Source organism: Chiloscyllium punctatum, chromosome 33, assembly GCF_047496795.1.
Source record: "Chiloscyllium punctatum isolate Juve2018m chromosome 33, sChiPun1.3, whole genome shotgun sequence".
NCBI classification, from domain to species: domain Eukaryota; kingdom Metazoa; phylum Chordata; class Chondrichthyes; order Orectolobiformes; family Hemiscylliidae; genus Chiloscyllium; species Chiloscyllium punctatum.
Window position 1 is genome coordinate 19923014 of NC_092771.1, and position 15762 is coordinate 19938775.

Sequence of the window (15762 nt, forward strand, 5' to 3'; positions counted from 1 at the left end):
GGTGGATATACTTAGTTAGCCTCCCTCAACAGCCCTCTGCAGCAAAGAATTCCACAGATTCATGAATTTCTGCGTGAAGAAATTCCTCCTCATTCTGTATTAAATGGGTCACTCCTTACTCAGATTATTCCCTGTGGACCAAGGAGGAGCCACAAGGAGAAATAATCTCTCCACATCTACGCTAAGAGTCCTGTCTGTTTCAATAAGTTCACTTCTCATTCCAAACTCCAATGAGTACAAGACCGACCTACTCGAGCTTTCTTCATAAGACAGTCCTTCCTTACCTGGTGTCAGTCCAGTGGACTTTGTGTTCTGCCTTCAATGCCAGTATATATCCTCCCTTAGATAATGAGCCCAAAAACTGTTCACAGTAATCCAGCTGTGATTTAACTAGTTGAAAAGGGTGGCACTGGAAAAGCACAGCAGGTCAGGCAGCATCCGAGGAGCAGGAGAGTCATTGAAGGACTTTTTGCCCGAAACATTGTCCTGTTCCTCGGATCTTACTGTGCTTTTCCAGGACCATACTCTTGACTCTAATCTGCAGTGCTTACTTTCGCCCACTCTCCTTGAATACCCCATTCCCTTTGAAATGAAGGCCTTGCCTATTACCCTAATTTTCAATCCAAGGACCCCGGTGAGACCAGACAGAGGATGTTGTTTGCAATTTTAGTCTCCTTATTTGTGAAAGGATATAATTGTAGAATGTTCACTCAACTCATTCCTGAGCTGAAGGACTTTTGAGCAAAGGTTGAATAGGTTAGGCCGAGATTCTTTGCAGCTCAGTCACTCTTACTGCAACATTAAGGATCTTGAGGGATTTTTACAGGGTGGGTGCTGACAGGAGGTTTGCTTGTTGGGATATCTAGAATCATGGCGGGGGTTAAAGACAATAGATTTGTAAGGCAGTGATGAGGATAACTTAGCAATCCAGTTAGCACTAGTCAGACCACAGTTGGATTATTGTGAACAGTTTTGGGCCCCTTTTTGAAGGAGGGATATATTGGCATTGAAGGCAGACCAGAGGAAGTTCATAGGACTGATACCAGGTTTGGAGGGACTGTCTTACAAGGAGAAAGTGGCAAATTGTGGTGGGGGCAGGCAGGAAAGTGGAGCTCAGGATGGGAGGGGGGGGGTGGTAGAGGACATCAGACTCCATTAACTGAGGTCCAGGCTGAAATAACTCCTCAGAGGCTAGAAACCTGCTGCTGACTCTCCCTTTATTTACACACAAACAGTCATAGAGTCATTGAGATGTACAGCACGGAAACAGACCCTTCGGTGCAACTCGTCCATGCAGATCAGGTATCCTAAATTAATCTGGTCCCATTTGCCAGCATTCCGCCCATATCCCTCCAAACCCTTCCTATTCCTATACCCATCCAGATGCTTTTTAAATGTTGTGATTGTACCAGCCTCCACCACTTCCTCTGGCAGCTCATTCCATACACGCACCACCCTCTGTGAAAAAGCTGTCCCTTAGGTCCCTTTTAAATCTTTCCTCTCTCATCCTAAACCTACGCCCTCTAGTTTTGGACTCCCCCACTCCGCGGAATAGATCTTCTCTATTTATCCTGTCCGTGCCCCTCGTGATTTTGTAAACCTCTGTAAGGTCACCCCAAAGCCTCAAACTCTCCGGGGAAACAGCCCCAGCCTATTCGGCCTCTCCCTATAGCTCAAATCCTCTAACGCTGGCAACATTCTTGCAAATCCTTTCTGACCCTTTTCAAGTTTAACAACATCTTTTCTACAACTTAGAGACCAGAACTGCACACAATATCCCAATAGTGGCATAACCAATGTCCTGTACAACTGCAACATGACCTCCCTACTTCTCTACTCAATACACTGACCAATAAAGGCAAGGATACCAAACACCATCTTCACTATCCTATCTACCTGCAAATCCACTTTCAAGGAACTATGAATCTGCACTCCAAGGTCTCTTTGTTCAGCAACACTCCGCAGGATCTTACCATTAAGTGTGTAAGTCCTGCTAAGACTTGCCTTTTCAAAATACAGACCCCCATATTTGTCTGAATTAAACTCCACCTGTCACTCGGCCCATTGGCCCATCTGATCAAGGTCCCTTTGTTTTCTGAGGTAAGCTTCTTTGCTATCCACTAAACCTCATCTGCAAACTCACTAATTATACATCCTATGTCAAAGTAGAGGACCCAGCACCAATCGTTGTGGCACTCCACTGGTCACAGGCCTCCAGTCTGAAAAGTAACCCTCCACCACTTTAGTATTACTATAGTCTGAGTCAGCTCCATGATTCAACCAAACCCCTGACACTCCTTTATTTTTTATCATTTTGTTTTAAAATCCCCGATACTGCCATTTCACAGCGGTAGTGCTTATATTTTCCCTGTGTTGTGTGTGTGTGTGTGTGTGTGTGTGTCTGTGTGTAGTGGCTCAGTACAAAGACACCATTGTGCAAATGTTTTATTCCAAACATTTCCACCACCAGGAAAACACCAAATGGCCAGTGAGCCAGTAACAAGGAAAGCCCAGTAAGGACAGTGCTTACATGAGGAATGTGAAAGGGGAAGGGTTGGGATTAAATCAGAATAGAATTGGAGGGGAAATTCCTATTTATCTGTCCGCTAGGGCTCCCTGACTGGACCAGATTAACAGCCCCAATCAGGGAACTCATATTTTCTTCGGTCAATCTGGCTGACCACATTACAATGGAGGAGGCAGTGGAGTAGTGGTACTGTCATTGGACTAATCCAGACAGCCAGTTATGTTTTCTGAGGATACAGGTTCAAATCGGAGTCTAATGATGATCGTGACTCCAAAGTTGATAGTTGGACAAGCTCATTGGTTCACTAATATCTTTTAGCTGTCCTTTTTTCTTTCCTTTATTTATGCACGGAATGTGAGCATCACTAGAGACTCAGCATTTATTATCCATCCCTAATTGCCCAGAGGGCAGTTGATAGTCAACCCCATTGCTGTGAGTCTGGAGTCACATGTAGGCCAGACCAGGTAAGGATGGCAGTTTCCTTCCCTAAAAGGCATTCGTGAACCAAATGGGTTTTTTACAACAAATGACAATGTATTCATGTTTATCGTTAGATTCTTAATTCTGGTTATTTATTAAATTCAAATTCCACCATCTGTCATGAAAGGATTTGAACTCCCCAGAATGTTACCTGGGTCTCTGGATTAACAGTTCAGCAATTATACCACCACCTCCCCTTCTCTGGCCTACATGTGACTCCAGACCCACAGCAATGTGGTTGACTCTTAACTGCCTTCTGGGGCAATTAGGGATGGACAATAAATGCTGGCCTAGTGAGTAATGCCTTCGTCCCACGAATGAATGAAAACAAATCCCTGCCCAGGCCTCTTGGGGGCCTGCAGTGTCTGGGCTGAGGCTAGGGATCCTGTACCTGTGTCAGTGGCCCAGACCAGGAGCTCGCACTGGGTTTCTCTCCCTGGTCCTGGTTGGATTCACAATCCGATTAGCCCCGATCTGTACTGAATGCACAGAGCAGGCTCAAAGGACCTGGAGTCAGAGTTGTGCCCTTCAGCCTCTGTTTTTTCTCTCATCTGTTGACTTGAATGAACTACAAGTGTGTATCCATAGCCAATGGCCCCTCTCGGCTCAGCTGTACTGGAGGTAGATGTTGTAGGAACAATGGGGAGCATCACTTTGAGTGAGGACAGTGCAGTGTTTCAGGGGTCAGTGACACAACCATCATCTCACACAAAGTGGAAACATCAGATTCTCTTTTCCAGATGCCGATGTTGGGGAATGATTGGAGGTCCCTGGACTGAGGTTGATCCATGTTGATAACAGGATGAGGCTAATAGGGTGGAAGCCATGCTTAGAGTGCATTGTGGAATATCAGGTACCTTATTTAGTGCACCTTAAACTCAGAATGGTTTGGATCAGCCTCATCATATTTTATGACACATTGGTGGGCAAAGTGAGACGTGAACCCAGACCTTCTGGCCCAGAGGTAGGAACACTATTACACGAGCCCGATGCTGGAAGGATATATTGGTCTCAATGTGAATGCCACCAGGGCCAATAGGGTTAAATGATGGCAACAGATCACATGAACTAGATTGGGAATCCCTTGCATTCAAGGTTTGAGGACGAGCCAATTGAGCTGACAACGATAATTCAGAGATTTGAGAATAGGTTGGGAGGAACTACATGACCTGGCAAAGGACTTCAGAACAAGGGCACACACTCCCAACTGCGCTCTTACATGCATGTGCAAGTGTGATCACACACATGCACACGCACACTCTCACTCACTTATTCACACTCTCAGCACACTCTCACGTATGCTCTCTCACACTTTCTCTCACATACGTTCTGTCTCTCCCACACACACACACTCTCTCTCTCTCTCTCTCACTAACTCACACAACAAACTACCATTCCTCGGTGTTGCGGTAGAGTGAACAGCCAATGGGAACTTCAAACCAGCGTCTACAGGAAAACAACACATATGGAATGACCGTGAAGATTAATTGAAAGTGGCCGTTACAACTCCTGGAGATGAAACAGCTCTTTATTTCTCTTGAGGTGTCTGTGGGCATGACTCAGTTACCAGGTTGAACCCTTCAAAGTTCCCAGCAGGTGGGTACCGCACAGAGCCTTTTCAAATGCTAATGCTTGTTATGTTTCCACAGACACTGCCGTTCCAAGCATTGGCTGCAGGAGATAGATAACAGAGCAGGTTCCACTAATGACCCAGTAGTTCCGGAGTGGAACAGTACGGTTTGCACGGTGCAGGGAGTCCTCCCTCTGTGTCCCAGCTTTCCGTGAGAAGCCTCACACAATGAAAGGTCACCCAACTGGAGTCAGACGCCCCCTGGTGTTTTATAGAAGTGCTTGCTTGTGCCTCTCCCAGCCTCACCCTGTGCACTTTGTAATTAATGAAGCATTGTCAAGGTTGCAAGGATTCCACAGACAGCACGGTGCTGTTCATTAGGAACCAAGGAAACAAGAGCAAGTGGAGGACATTTGGTCCATCCCTGCACCGCCATTTAGCAGATCTTCTATCTTGATGCCGTTTCTCCCACACCATCCCCATGTCACATGGTGTGTTAATAATCAGAAATCATATCAGTCTCCAGCTTGATCATATTTGATGGCAGAGTTACTGCAGTCATCTAGGGTAAAGTATTCCACAGATTCAGCATCTTCCCAATTACATGATACACATGTACGCGCATGCACACACATGTACTCACGCGCGTGTGCACACACACACACACACACAGGCACACACACACACACACACACAAACACACACGATGGCCTACTGGTATTATTGCTGGAATGTTAATCCCGAGACCCAGGTAATGTTCTGGGGTCCTGAGTTGGAATCCCACCATAGCAGATCATGGGAATTCGAATGCAATGAAAATGCGGAATTCAAAGTCTAATGAATCCATCTGTGTCCTCTATGGAAGGAAACCACTTCCATGTGACTCAGACGCACAGTAATGTGGTTGATTCTTAACTGTCGTCTGGGATGGGCAATAAATGCTGAACTAGCCAATGATGCTCACATTCTGTGAATGAATAAAAAAACGCTACATACATAAAGGTACACAGACACACATATACGCTCACACACACTCAAACTCACATGCATGCACACACACACACACACAAATGCTCGCACACACAAAGAAAGACACACATTCGCACACACGTACACACGCCCGCTCACACTCACACACATTCACATACACACACTTATACACATACACACGCACAATGGCACACATTCATACACACATGCTCTCACACATACACATTCACACAAATGCTCACATGCACATTCACCAACACACACACACAAAGACACAGGTTTTCTCCAGTTCTAGCATTGATTGGTGTAAGAACTCACCTGGTTCACCAAAGTCCTCAGGGAAGGAAACCTGCTATCCTTACAACAACTCCAGATGCTGGAAATCAGAAACAAAACCAACAGTTGCTGGAAAAGCTCAGCAGGACTAGTAGCATCTGTGGAGAGAAAGTAGAACGAACATTTCAGATCCAGTGACCCTCAGAACTGAATATGTTCATGACTGATGTCTTAGTTTAGTATACAGGGGGGGAATTTGTGTTATAATGTGCTGCATTGTAATTTCGGAAGCAAAGAATGGGAACGGGAGGCTTGGAAATACATGATGGTGTGGTCAGCGAATGTCTGTGCTGGTGCATTGATCATAACCGTGTAGCTGAGAAGAAGAAGAGTTGGCACTCAGGAGTGTGAGGACGTGGTTCGGTCCCCACTGCTGCTGCCTGTTAACCTGCTCCCAAAGTGGAAGGACAAACACAAACAAATCTGCCCCTTCCATTTGTTTGTACACGATTCAATGACTGCACATTAAATCTAAGAGCAATTCAGTATCTTAACCCCCATTCACTACTGTCCAACCCCACCCCAACTCCCTCACCCCGTGATTTTGAGGGAAATCATGCCTCGAATAGAGTTGCCTATAGAGTCATAGAGATGGACAGCACAGAAACAGACCCTTTGATCCAACTCGTCCACACCGACCAGATATCCCAACCCAATCTACCTGCCAGCACTCGGCCCATATCCTTCCAAACCCTTCCTATTCATATACCCATCCAAATGCCTCTTAAATGTTGCAATTGTACCAGCCTCCACCACTTCCTCTGGCAGCTCATTCCATACACGTACCACCCTCTGTGTGAAAAAGTTACCCCTTAGGTCTCTTTTATATCTTTCCCCTCTCACCTAAACCTATGCCTCTGGACTCCCCCACTCCAGGGAAAAGACTTTGTCTATTTATCCTATACAGGCCCCTCATGATATTATAAACCTCTATAGAGTCACCAATCAGCCTCCGACGCTCCAGAGAAAACAGCCCCAGCCTGTTCAGCCTCTCCCTATAGCTCAAACCCCCCAACCCTGGCAACATCCTTGTAAATCCTTTCTGAACCCTTTCAAGTTTCACAACATCCTTCCGATAAGAAGGAGACCAGAATTGCACACAATATTCCAAAAGTGGTCTAACCAATGTCCTGTACAGCCGCACCATGACCTCTCAAATCCTGTACTCAATACTCTGACCAATTTCAAGAGCGAGGGGATGAAACGGGAATGATGAGCTTAACGCTAATCCTGCATGTTGTATCATACTCTGATTCATCCGAGAGAATATGTGGGGAGGGGGAAGGAGGGAGGGTTGGCTATCTGGTATTCATAGGAAAGATTGAAAGTGTAGATCCAGAGAGATGGGACCAAACAAGACCCAATTCCTTCCTGCTTACACTAAATAATTGATCTGAGACTCTGGCTAACACTATGCAGCTAGATGCTTTGAACGATGGAATGCCATTAGGCTGTGTCGGACAGGTTCAGTATTTATAGGTTTGAATGGAATAATGGACCCAATGGATGCTAAGACCGGGGTTAAAGCAGCGACAATTGTGAAGTAGGTTGTCCCCAGTCCAAGTTTCCATCAAGATGAGTTGAATGTGTTCCAGAGGGCCTCAGGTCGCCTGGATTGGCTTCTCAATTGACTTCATGGGAAAGTGGATGGGAATATATCTGGCTGGTGACTAGTTGGGATGAGCCTAGTCAGTGTCAAGATTAGAGCGGTGCTGGAAAAGCACGGCAGGTCAGGCAGAATCGGAGGAGCAGGAAAATTGACGTTCGGTCAAAAGTCCTTCATCAGGAATGGGCTTAGTCAGTGGTCCATTGGAGGCCCCGACCTTTCATGGTTAGCTCATGCAGAACCTGCAGTAGAAGGATTGCCCTCCCAGTTCTACCTCAACGCTACAGGCCCCTGACAGCTACATTAGCCTTTCGCCTCAAATCCCCTCATGGTACAGAGTGTCTGTCACAGTGTGAACAATATGACCCATTAATGGTAGCGGCACCCAATTTACACTTCTATTTGTTCACTCACGGGAGGTGGGTGACATTGGCTCGACCACAATTCATTGAATGAACCAGGTAGTGATGATGTGCCTTCTTAAACTGCATCATTCCATTTGCTGTGGGGACACCCACAGTGCTAATAAAGAGGGAGTTGCAGGATTTTGACCCAGTGACACTGAAGGAATGGTAATATATTTCCAAGTGGCTTGGAGGGGAACTTGCAGGCGGGGGGGGGGGGTGGTGTTCCCATGTGTTTGCTGCTGTTACCTTTTCAGGTAGTAGACGTCATGGATTTGGAAGGTGTGAACTTGCTGCGGAGCATCTTGTCGATGGTACACATAGCAGCCACTGTGCCTCAATCCTCCCACTTATCTCTCAGCCTGCTTGGGCCACCCCCTCATTTCTGATGAAGAGCTTATGCTCAAAACCTCGACTCTCCTGCTTCCTCGGATGCTGCCTGACTGGCTGTGCTTTTCCAGCACCACACCTTTCGACTCAATGATGGAGCTGCTGAGTCATAGAGGATGGAGTTGAGGGAAAGGCTGGTGCAGCTGGCAGGGGGCCTGTAGTATTGAGGTAGAACTGGGAGGGCTACGCCTTCTACTGCAGGCTCTGCATGAGCGAATTATGAATAGTTGGGGCCTCCAATGGACCACAGATTAGGCTGCACCCACAAAAGGGAGAGCTCAGGCCAGCCACACCATATTTCCAGCAGACATCTCCAATAGGTGTGGGGGCCTACTCTCCATTAGAAATGGTAAGCGAAGACACATAGAGTCATAGAGCTGTAGAGCACGGAAACAGACCCTTTGGTCCAATTGGTCCATGCCGACCAGATATCCTAACCCAATCTAGTCCCATTTGCCAGCATTTAGCCCATTTCCCTCCAAGCCCTTCCTATTCTATACCCATCCAAACGCCTTTTAAATGCTGTAATTGTACCAGCCTCCACCACTTCCTCTGGCAGCTCATTCCATACACGCACTATCTATCCTCTGTGTGAAAAAGTTGCCCCTTAGGTCCCTTTTAAACTTTTCACCTCTCACCCTAAACCTATGCCCCTCTAGTTTTGGACTCCCCCACCCCAGGGAAAAGACCTTGTCTATTCACCCTATCCATGCCCCTCATGATTTTAATAAGGTCACCCCTCAGACTCCGACACTCCAGGGAAAACAACCCCAGCCTATTCACCCTCTCCCGAGAGATCAAACCCTCCAACCCTGGCAAAGTCTTTGTAAATCTTTTTTGAACCCTTTCAAGTTTCAAAACATCCTTCTGATAGGATGGAAACCAGAATTGCACACAATATTCCAAAATGTGGCCTAACCACTGTCCTGCACAGTTGCAACATGACCTCCCACTTCTTATACTCAGTGCTTTGACCAATAAAGGAAAGCATACCAAACACCCTTTTCACTATCCTATCTACCTGCGACTCTACTTTCATGGCTATGAACCTGCACTCCAAGGTGACTTTGATCAGCAACACTCTCCAGGACCTTACCATTAAGCATATAAGTCCTGCCCTCATCTGCATTTCCAAAATCTAAATAAACTCCATCTGCCATTCCTCAGCCTATTAGCCCATCTGATCACTATCCTGTACTCTGAGGTAAACAGTCCATTACATCTCCAATTTTTGTGTCATCTGCAGACTCACATCCACATCCAAATCATGTACATAAATGTCGAAAAGCAGTGGACCCAGCACCAATTTTTGTGGCACACCTCTAGTGTTTCCTTTACAAATATGGCGGCACTACTAATGCAGGGGCCCATCAAGGCAATGCATTACATCCCAACATTGGCCTTCATTGTCCACCTGAAGAGGAATACAATGAGGATAAGTTTCTCTGTAGATACTCCGTCATGCTGCAAGATACTCAATCTAAGTAGGACATGTTGTAGGTCATTCTAATGTTTCTTTGAGCTGTGTACCAGATGATAGGTCTCTTCTTTCATGAAGGGGACATGACTGGTGGTGGGAAAGGTCGAGTAGGAGGGTCCTTAATAGTAACCTTAGCCGGTGTGAGAAATGCAAGCCAGAACCCCAAGCTAAATAACTCCTAATGCATTAAATAGATTTTAACTCTACAGTGAGACTTTAGCAACTAGTTGTTAAAATGATGAAGATATTCACACACAGGTGTCCATTCGGCCCACAGTGTGCATTCTGACTGTCTGTAGGTGGAGACCAGCTAGTCTTACCATGGCCCTGTAACACTGCAAAGCATCTCCTTTCTGGTGTTTGTCTCATCTAGTTTGAGCGATAATCGTGCGTACATGACTGCACAGTCTTTTTGTGGAACATTCTTATCCCATCTCAGCACATCATATTGATGAGGCCTGTTCTGGAGTACTGTGTCCAGTTCTGGTCGCCCTGTTATATGAAGAATATTATTTGAACTGGAGAAGATTTAGAAGAGATTCACCAGGGTGTTGCTGGGTATGGTGGGTTTGAGTTATAAGGAGAAGTTGGATTGGCTGGGACTTTCACTGGCGAGTAGGAGGGGTGACCTTATAAAGTCTGGATTAGTGGTGCTGGAAGAGCCCTTCATAAAGGGCTTTTGCCCGAAACGTCGATTTTGAAGCTACTTGGATGCTGCCTGAACTGCTGTGCTCTTCCAGCACCACTAATCCAGAATCTGGTTTCCAGCATCTGCCGTCATTGTTTTTACCCCGACTTTATAAAGTCGTAGAGTCATAGAAATGTACAGCATGGAAACAGACCCTTCCATGCCGACCAGATATCCCAACCCAATCTAATCCCACCTGCCAGCCAACCCAATCCTAACCTAATCTAGTCCCACCTGCCAGTAACCCTCATATCTCTCCAACCCCTTCCAATTCATATACTCATCCAGATGCCTTTTAAATGTTGCACTTGTACCAGCCTCCACCACTTCCTCTGGCAGCTCATTCCATGCATTTAGCACCCTCTGTGAGAAAAGGTTGCCCCTTAGGTCTCTTTTATATCTTTCCCCGTCACCCTAAACCTATGCCCTCTAGTTCTGGACTCCCCCACCCCAGGGAAAATCTATTTATCCTATCCATGCCCCTCATGATTTTGCCCCTCAGCCTCCGACACTCCAGGGAAAACAGCCCCAACCTGTTCAGCCTCTCCCTATGGCTCAAATCCTATAGTGGTTTATAAAATCATGAGGAGCATAGATATGGGGTTCAGGATTTCAGGATCTTAAGGTAAGAAGAGAGAGATTTGAAAATGACATGAGGGGCAATTCAATTTTACACAGAGAGTGGTAGGTATGTGGAATGAACTTCCAGAGGATGCCAATACAGTTACAAGGTTTAAAAGACATTTGGACAAGTACATGAATAAGAAATGTTTGGAGGGATATGGGCCAGGAGCAGGTAGGTGGGACTAGTTTAGTTTTGGGATTATGGTCAGCATGGACTGGTTGGGCTGAAGGGTCTGTATGACTCTATGACTATATGTCTTTAGAATGGCCATGATGCATTTTGGCACAATGAGAACTTTTCTTGAACTGAACTTTGGAGTCCAGGTGATTTTAACTTTATCCTGAATTTTAGAGTTAGCTCTGCAAACACGAGTTGGGAGAAAGTGCCGGAACTTCAGACTGGCAATCAGCAGCGCCCTCTGCTGAACAGTTTGTGGCCTCACAGCCCGACCTTGGGGCTTGGTACTACATCACCCTCCAAGGTGGACTTTGGGACAGGCAGCAGCGAAAAGTGGCCGAGCAGAGACTGATAGCTAAGTTCGGTACCCCTAGGGAGGGCCTCAACCGAGACCTTGGGTTCATGTCACATTACAGGTGATCACCATTGCATTACACACACACAGACACACACACACACACTCTCTCTCTCACACACACACACACAGGCACTCCTATACACACATACACATGGACACACATATACACAGACGCGCACACAGACACCCACACACATCCTTACAGACACATGCACTCACACACTCATACATGCACCCCCTCACAGACTTAAGACACTCTGCACTCACTACACACACATACACTTTCTCACACTCATACTTTTTCTCACACTCACAATCCCCACCCAGACAGACATACACACACACACACACAGACAGACAAAGACCCACATGCACACATATATTTTATGGGGTGAATTTGTACTTGCAGGATTACATTATACTTTGCTCAAAAACTGCATACATTCATGTAGAACTCTGAGCTCAAAAACTGCATGAATTCATGTGAAACTCAGTGATCTCACTTTTTAGATTAGAATCAATCTAAACATCATGGCATAGACAGAGAACACAGGGGGCTAACACCTTCAACATATTGTCTAGCTATCACCATTGTTATGATTTGGCGACGCCGGTGTTGGACTGGGGTGTACAAAGTTAAAAATCACACAACACCAGGTTATAGTCCAACAGGTTTAATTGGAAGCACACTAGCTTTCAGAGCGATGTTCCTTCATCAGGTGGTTGTGGAGGGCTCCACTATCACCTGACGAAGGAGCGTCGCTCTGAAAGCTAGTGTGCTTCCAATTAAACCTGTTGGACTATAACCTGGTGTGGTGTGATTTTTAACTTTGTCCACTGCAGGACTGAGAGAGGACTGCAGGGTCAAATGGGGGCATCCTTTGCATGAAATGTTAAACTGAGGAGCTCAGCTGATCTCGAAGGAGGACGAGAACTTTTTCCTAGGTGCTGGCCCACTCTCCTTCCAAACTGGCCTTTGCTGTTTCTGGGACCCTGCAGCGTACAAGATAGCTGTTAGACTTATCCATAAAACAACAGCAAAGATTCAAATATCTGAGGTGCACAACAAAGCATGGAGGAAACAGAAATGTAGTTTTGCCACCTCTTATTCATGTGATCTTTCTATTCTTCCCACCTCTGTTTACCTGTATCCCCTTTGTCACAGAGTCTTACAGCATGGAAACAGACCCTTCGGTCCAACCAGTCCATGCCGACCATAATCCCAAACTAAACTAGTCCCATCTGCCTGCTCCTGGTCCATATCCCTCCAGACATTTCTTATTCATGAACTTATCCAAATGTCATTTCAATGTTGTAACTGTATCCACATCCACCACTTCCTCTGGAAGTTCATTCCACACAAACCACTCTCTGCATCAAGAAAATTACCCCTCATGTCATTTTCAAATCTCTCTCCTCTTACCTTAAAAATATGCCCCCTAGTCTTGAAATCTCCAACCCTACAGAAAAGATACCTTATCTATGCCCCTCATGATTATATAAATCTCTATAAGATCACCCCTCCTATGCTCCAGTGAAAGAAATCTGGCAGGAGGCTGGAAGAACACAACAAGCCGGGCAGCAGCAGGTGGTGGAGAAGTCGAGGTTTCGGGTGTACCCAGCCTGTTCAGCCTCTCCTTATCACTCAAACCTGCATCCATCACTTCCTCTGGAAGTTTATTCCACACACAAACCACTCTCTGTGTAAAAAGGTTGCCCCTTGTATCTTTTGTAAATCTTTCTCCTCTCACCTTGAAAATGTGTCCCATGACTGTCGTTTTTATTTCGATATGGGAAGTGGGCATGGCCACCAAGGTAGGTGCCCATTTCTGGTTGCCCTGGAAACGATTGTGTCTCTAGGCCACTTCAGTGGGAATTTAAGTAGTGCTATAGGTCAGGAGTCACATGTAGGCTGGACTAGGAAAGGGGTGATGACTTCCTTTCCAAAATAATATTACTGTCAATGTGAAATGGTCACCATTAGGTAAGCTTTTAATTCCAGGTATTAGATTACTTACAGTGTGGAAACAGGCCCTTCGGCCCAACACCGACCCTCCGAAGAGCAGCCCACCCAGACCCATTCCCCTACACCTAACACTATGGGCAATTTAGCATGGCCAATTCGCCTAACCTGCACATTTTTGGACAGTGGGAGGAAACCCACGCAGACACAGGGAGAATGTGCAAACTCCACACAGACAGTTGCCTGAGGCGGGAATTGAACCCAGGTCCCTGGTGCTGTGAGGCAGCAGTGCTAACCACTGTGCCACCATGCCGCCCATAAATTATTGTTGAGCTAAAATTTCCCCATTTTTCCCATGGTGCCCTGAGAACATGAGCCTGGCTCTCTGGACGAGCAGTCTCATTGTCCATGTGCCACGTGGCATTTCAATGGCATTAAAACATTAAACCCGGCAATAGAAGCAAAATGCTCTGGAGGCTGGAGGTTTGAAATAATAAACTGGAAATGCTGAAGGAAGTCAGCAGGTATACGAGAACTGGGGAGGTGAGGAGAGGGGGGGTGGGAGAGAGAGAGAGAGAGAGAGAGTTAACATTTTGAGTCCAAGGTGACTCTTCCCAAATGACTATTCCTGCAGCCCTCCCATGGCACATTGCTTTGTTGTTTATCTGTCAAGATAGAACCCCCCCTTCGATAAATAACAGCAGAAGTCAGATTGCCTAAAGCCTTTACATTGGCCAGCAGCCCCTGAAACTGAAATAACTCCACCAAGGCCAGTATCCCGTCACCAAGTTATCCTTTAGTCACGCATCAGGACTCCAACTTGCAGAACACTTCAGAAAGCATCTCTGGGACCCACGCACTGATCGACCCTACCGCCCTGTGGCCGAACACTTCAACTCCCCTTTCCGCTCCACCAAGGACATGCAAGTCCTGGGCCTCCTCCACCGCCACATTCTAACCACCTGGAGGGAGGAAGAATGCCTCATCTTCCGCCTTGAGACCTTCCAACCACACGGGATCAATATCGATTTCACCTGTTTCCTCATCTCCCCTCCCTCTACTTTATCCCAGATCCAACCCTCCAACTGCCCTCTTGAACTGTCCTACCTGTCCATCATCCTTCCCACCTATCCGCTCCACCCTCTGCTCTGACCTATCACCATCACCCCCCACCTTCATCTGCCTATCACATTCTCAGCTACTTTCACCCCAGCCCCACCCCCTCCCATTTATCTCTTAGCCCCCTTGGACCGTCCCCCACATATCTGATGAAAAGCTTATGTTCAAAACATCGATTCTCCTGCTCCTCGGATGCTGCCTGACCTGCTGTGCTTTTCCAGCACCACACTGTTTGACTCTGAGCTCCAGCATCTGCAATCCTCACCTTCTCCTTTATTCACACGTGCGTTATACATGACACCGACCTAGCCAGCTCTCAGAGTGAGCAGAACCTCTGACTCTGTTTATATCTGTCAACCAGGACTCCCTGATTGGACCAGGTCAACAGCCCCAATCAGGGAACTCATATTCTATGAAGTCCACCTTGCTAGCACCATTATAATCGCGACAGAAATTATTCAGTAAGCCCTATAATATTGTACGGTACGTCAGGATAGAGTCTGTCAGTTCAACATGGTGGGGAGGTATGAGTTACAGTGTCATGCAAAAGAGAAGAGGCCCTTTGGCCCATCAGCTCTATACCAACCTATCTACGTTAATCCCACTTTCCAGCACTCGGCCCATTGCCTTGAATGTTATGATATTTCTACGGCTCATCCACCTACCTTTTCAAGGTTGTGAGGTTTCCCTCCCCAAACATGCTCCCAGACAGTACATCCCAGATTACCACCGAATGCTGGATGAAAACGTTTTTCCTCAAGTCCCCTGTAAAAATCCTTCCCTTCACCTTAAAATGAGGCCCCCTCATTATTGACCCTTCAGTTACTGGCAACAGCTGCTTTCTATCCACGCTGTCCATGCCCCCCACCACCTCCCCCCCCACCCCCCACCCCCACCCCACCACCCAGCCTTCTCTGATTTACGGAAAATGACCCAGGTCTATCCAGCCTCCCTTCAAAGCGAATTTGGTTTGATTTGATTTTGAAAACTGCCAGCTGATTTTGTGAGTATCTACACTTTAATGTGCAGTGACTAATCTCATCAGTGTG